This window comes from Petaurus breviceps, unplaced genomic scaffold (genome assembly GCF_028583685.1).
Source record: "Petaurus breviceps papuanus isolate PSGF00001 unplaced genomic scaffold, PetGlider_PUasm1.0 89693, whole genome shotgun sequence".
NCBI classification, from domain to species: domain Eukaryota; kingdom Metazoa; phylum Chordata; class Mammalia; order Diprotodontia; family Petauridae; genus Petaurus; species Petaurus breviceps.
The window spans coordinates 94,714-100,342 of NW_027187101.1; the positions used below are offsets into that span (position 1 = coordinate 94,714).

Genomic DNA, 5,629 nt, shown 5'->3' on the forward strand with positions numbered 1-5,629 from the left:
AGTGAAGTCCGAAGGAGCTCAGTGCCCCTGACCTGTCCTCTCTTCTTAGGACTTTTCATTATTCAAATTTGCCCTCTGCCCCCCCCCCCCCAGCATGTGGGAGGAATAATATCCCTCCCCCTGTATTTCCTCGGTCTCTGGGGAGGGGAGAGCATTTGACTCATGGCTTAGCTAAGCTGCCATATGTCCCAAGTGCCCCTTGGGCTGGAGTGCCTGCCCCTCCCCCCCAGCCCCTCAGGCCTTCCACAGTGGGCTATCTGGCTGCATGAGCCCATCTTCAATCTTGGCTCCAAGACTGCCAATGGCTCTGTGGGCACTGAAGAATGAGCAGGACATCATAGCCTAGAACTGCATTCTCTGCCCTCTAGGCTGATTTCCCTGTGTCTGGTGAAACGGGAAGCAGGGGAGGCAAGGCCTTACCCTCACCCCAGTTCAGTTCATGACTCCCATCACAGGAGTCACCCAGCCAAGAAGGGTGAACAACTCCCTCTAAGCAGCTTTAAAGACTCTGGAAGCCAATCACAAGAGACTAAGCCTGCCCCCCATGGGGCAGGGGGAAGAAGAGGATTCCATTGGGGCCCTTTGAAGGTACCTCTGAGGCAAAGCTGTGTGTCCCCACACAGAGAAGCCGAGGCTCAGTCATACTCTGAAGCCGAATTCATGGAGCTGGAAATACAAGAAAATGGAACTGAAACAGTTGAACCCAAGTGACTGGGGGATCCTGCCCAGCACCAGCTGGGTCTGAGCATGTGCCTACATCAGTATCCAGGGCCATGCTGATGAATGTGGAACAACTGCCTGGGAAAGAGGCTTGGACTTTAATTTGCATCGTGTTTGCTTATCCCTTAAGTCTAAACAATCAAGAAAATAGTGAATCCAACCTGCCTTGTGGGCATTTGCCAGTTGGGAGGCCTAAGTGCTCACAGCAGAGATTTAACAACAGGATCTGAACCAGTTTGAATCTGCCCTAGTAAACCTCTTTATGTGTCCAGGGGGGGAGGGGGTGACAGAATTCCAGCTACCTGAGACTTCCCAAGTCCCAAGGACCAGGGGCACATCTCACTTTCTGAGGGAGGAGTGTGTGTGTGGGGGTGGAAGGTGGGGAGGGAGTGTGAAAGAGGGAGATGGAGAGAAGAGAGGAGGGGGGGGAGGAGGGGAGGGAGGGAGAGGGGAAGGGAGGAGAGGGGGGGGGGGGGGGGGAGGGGAGAGGAGAGGTGAGGTAAGTGGAAGAGAGGGGAGGGGAGGAGAGGAGAAGCCTCCCTTTCTTTCCATGAATCTCCCTTGGCTATAGAGGCTGGAGATATGGCGGGCTGCTGGTGAAGATGCCAGTAATAGCTCAGGGCCCACTCCCCTGGCATTTTCTCAGAACTGTGTGTGTCAGGCTCTGTGCTAAGATCTGCAAACACAAAGAAAGGCAAAAACTGGTTCCTGCTCTCAGGCATCTCACAGTCTATTGGAGGGGGTGACACGAAGAGAACAGAGGTCAGATCTGCTCCAGATAGGCTTACAGCGAGAGAGCAGGAGATAGGAGGGGCATCGGGAAGGCTTCCTGTGGAAGGTGGGATTTGAGCTGAGACTTAAGAACACCAGGGAAGCCAGGAAGTGGGGATGAGGAGGGAAAGCACTCCAGGTAGGGGGCACAGCCAGAGGCAATGTCCAGAGTCTGGAGATGGAGGAAGGAGAGGGAGTTCATGTTACTGGATGGAAGGGTATGTTGGGGAGAGTTAGTTGTAAGACTGGCAAAGGCACCTTGTGGTTCATATTTACCATTTGTGTGACTTTCGCTGAGTTTATCTCCCAACCTGGGCCTCAGTTTCTTCTCTTGTAAAATGGAAAGGTTGAGTGACATGACCTCTAAGATCCTCAGAAGGAACCAGCAAAGGTCTAAGGAGCTGGAGGGGACATTAGAGGTCATTTAATCTAAGAGCTTCCTATTACAGATGCAGAAGCTGAAGATTGGAGCTTAAGTGATTTGTTCAGAGCCACACAGCTAGTGGCAATGGGAAGAGTTGAACCCAGGCCTTCCTGACCTCAGGCACTGCCCCCCCATTGTGCCACACTGACAATGGGTACATTGTATCCCACACTGAGTGGATATACTGTATCATTCCAGGACTTTTTTTTAATACACTGTATCACAGGTCTCTCTTATACACTGTATCACTGTCAGATCAGAGTGTGGATCACTTTCCCTCAGTTCTTCTCCCACCTTTTTGCTCCTATCCTCAGGGAAGGAGGGGGCAGTGCGGGGGGGGGGGGGAGTGGGGGCAGCTGAAAACTGTGGGTCAGTTTCCCCTGGAAGTGGTAAATTCCAGGCCTCAGAAGCACACTGAGGTTACCTCCTGGGCTGCCTGGGTTGCTTTCAATGGAAGGCGGTCCAAGGTGGATTACATCTAGGGCTCCCCAACCAAAACTTTATCTATCCTTATGTCTTATCTCTCCAGCAGACTGGAATGTTCATTGAGGCCCCTGGCTCAAGGGAAGGGTCTTTAGAGGTCACTCAGTCAGTTGAACTAGAGGAGAGAGTGGGGAGGCTTGCCCTGTCCCTGACCAAAGCTGTCTTCCACAAAGACTTGGACAAGTGGCCAGCCTCTGCTGGAGATCTCTAGGGAGGGGGAGCTTCCCATACCCCCAAGAAACTCATCAAGCTTGGGGCAGCCAGGTGTTAGCCTCCTGTGCAGACAGTCTCCACCAGCCCATTGGTAGACCCCCACCATGTCCTGGCCCCATGTTCTGCCCACAAGGGCCAAGCAGACCCTGCCTTCACCGACTTCACACTAGATAGCCCCATCAGGTCCAGCATAGGATTATCAAGGAACTTGGCATGGTGCCCAATGTGTAAGTGTTTCACAAATGCCTGCCTGTCTGCCCCCCTTGCCAGCACTGACCATCATACTTCAGCTGTAGTCTGGCTAGGGCAGAGGACGGAGGACCTGTGGCCTTCCTTTCCCGGCAGCTATGAAGTTCTCTAAATGTAGACCAAGAGGGGTTAGTGTGGCCTTCCCATCACACAAGTTAGATTGAGTTGGCAATGAGATAAACTCTGGTCTGGCCATATGTGTAAGTCTTCACATTTCTCCCTGTTAAAGGCAGCCTTGAATTGTAGCTAGAGATCTGGCCCTGGGCACAGAGTGGCCTGTCTTGGCCATCCTTCCATGTGACCCTGGGTAAGTCACTCAAGATAGAACTGGAGAGCCGGTGATGCTTGGCATTAGCAGGCAGGTGCTGCTAATCTCCTCAGTAATGTCACAGATGAGGCCCAGAATCCTGGCAGTCAACGTCTCTTTGGTGTTCCCTCTGAGTAAGTGACAGCATGTTGTTTTAGCTGGGGTGAGGACTGGCTGCACCACTGGCAGGTTTTCCTGAGGCTACTAAGGGAGGGTCTCTTTGGGAGGGTCACTGAAGCCAGGACAGGGGAGCAGGACAAAAGGGTGTCCAGGTGCCTTCCCAGGGAACTTGTCCTGGTCACTGCATGGGGACCTTGCAGAATGATGTGGAGGGATAGCAGGCTCTGCAGGCACCGGAAACTAGGCCATGCTCTAAGCTACTCCCAGTCCGGTGCATGGGGTTCTGGGCCTCATTCGCACCTACCCGCTCTCAGGCTCGCACTCACTTTTCCTCTTGTGGAATAATTCCCCTCTTCCCATCTCCAAGTGTGCCTGGAACTCAGTGTAAAAACCACTGGCCCTGGCTGGAGCCCCTCTGGGGTGTGCCTGAAACCCAGCCATGCAGGAGCAAACACACATGGGGGTGTGTGTGCACACACACGCACACACATACACAGACACACACGCACACAATACACACATGCACATACACATGCATACACATACACAGACACACGCACACACATACGCACATACACAGACACACACACGTACATACACAGACGCACACACATACACAGACACGCATGCACACACATACACACATGCACACACGCAATACACATGCACACACACATACACAGAAGCACACACAGACACAGACGCACACACATGCATACATGCACACACATACACAGACACACATGCACAGACACGCACGCACACACATACATGCACGCATGCACACACACGCACATAGACATGCACACACATACACAGACACATGCACACAACACACACAATGTCTCTCTGTCTCTGTCTCTCTCTTCTCTCTCTGTCTGTCTCTGTCCATCTCTCTCCTCCCAGTTTGGAAGGACCATGGCACCCTCTGCTGGACAGATGAGGCATTGACTTCCCAGTCTTGGGAACGGATATTTTCTGTGAAGACCATGCAGGTCATCTTGGAACCTGCGGACTGATTCGGAGTCAGCCTGGCCCCCTGCTCTGCCCTCCCCGCCGGCCCTGGGGGCCTGCTGTTTTCTGGGTGTTGTGGGCTCTGGGCTATCTGGATGCCAAAGTAGCTAGATCCCTGGGCCTGGAGTCAGTAACACCTGTTTCGAAGTCTGGCCTCAGACCCTGGGCAAGTCACTTAACCTCTGTTTGCCTCAGTTTCCTCCTCTGAAAAATGGGGCTAATAAGGCTTTTGTGAAGCCCAAATGAGATGAGTATCATGCCATGCTTAGCGCATTGCAGCATAGGTAGCAAGCCTAGGTGTGCTTGCTGTCTAAACATTAGCTATTAGGATGGAGGGCAGGGGGCAGAAGGAGGGAGTGGAGGGCAGGCCAGCTGTTCCCTTCAGCTAGTGTTTCTCTAGCCCTTTAGAGGCAAAGATTACTGTGGCCTCTTTGAGTCTGTGGAAGCTGAGGGGCTGGGGCAGCAGGGTGTATAGTGTATAGTGACTTGCTCAGGGATCCAGCTACCAAGTAACTAAACCAGGAATCAGACTCAGTGGAAGGTGAGCAAGGAAAGGGAGGGCCACATGAAGAAAGGATGGACCCCGAGGGACCTGGGAAGGAGGAGAGAGAAAAGATTGGCCAGGAAGCAGGGCACCAAGGCTGGTCTGCTGGGTAGCTTAGACAGCTACAGGGCTTTCCTGGAGAGGTCACTGAATGGGAGTCTGCCAACCACCTGAAGCCACCTCCAATGTCCTGGGAGGAAAACATCTGGGCCCTTATGGCCTTTTTTCCTTTTCCTGGGGGAGCTGGCAGATGTATGCAAACAGTGTCCATAACCATTGGTTAGACACCTACTGTATGCCAGGCACCAAGGGCAGTACTTAAAAGCCCTTACTGTGTTAAGTGCTGGGGATACAAAGATGGTGAGGGCAGGTATGCATGGCCTGAGAGACATCAGTGCAGCAGAGGAGAGAGGAGAAGAAGGCGGATGCCCTGGAGTGCCAGGGCCCCAGCCCTCCCCCTCCCCCTTCCTTTGGCAAGGTTTACCAGAGGACGTGGCCAGCTCCACCAGGGAGGGCTGGGATGGGGTGCCATCTGCTCGGGTGGAGGAAAGACCAACAGTGAGGAAGTCATAGACCAGGGGTGTGTTGAAGTTGGCCTAAGGAGCCCTAATGTGATAGAAAAGGCTTGAAACTGAGGAGAAGAAAACCCTGGGCTGGGCCTGCAGTCTTGTGTGTAGGGTGGGACAGGGTAGGGAAGACATGCCCAACGCTGAAAGGAATACACATGGCTCAGGGGGTGCCCAGGAGGGGCTTCTGGGAAGGCTCCCAGAGAAGGGAAGCAGCC

General features: G+C 53.3%; 1 pseudogene; it reads left to right on the forward strand.

Annotated features, from left to right (window-relative positions):
• The window catches only part of LOC138176482 (oxysterol-binding protein-related protein 11 pseudogene), a 25,652-nt pseudogene that overhangs the window by 4,156 nt on the left and 15,867 nt on the right, over positions 1-5,629 (forward strand).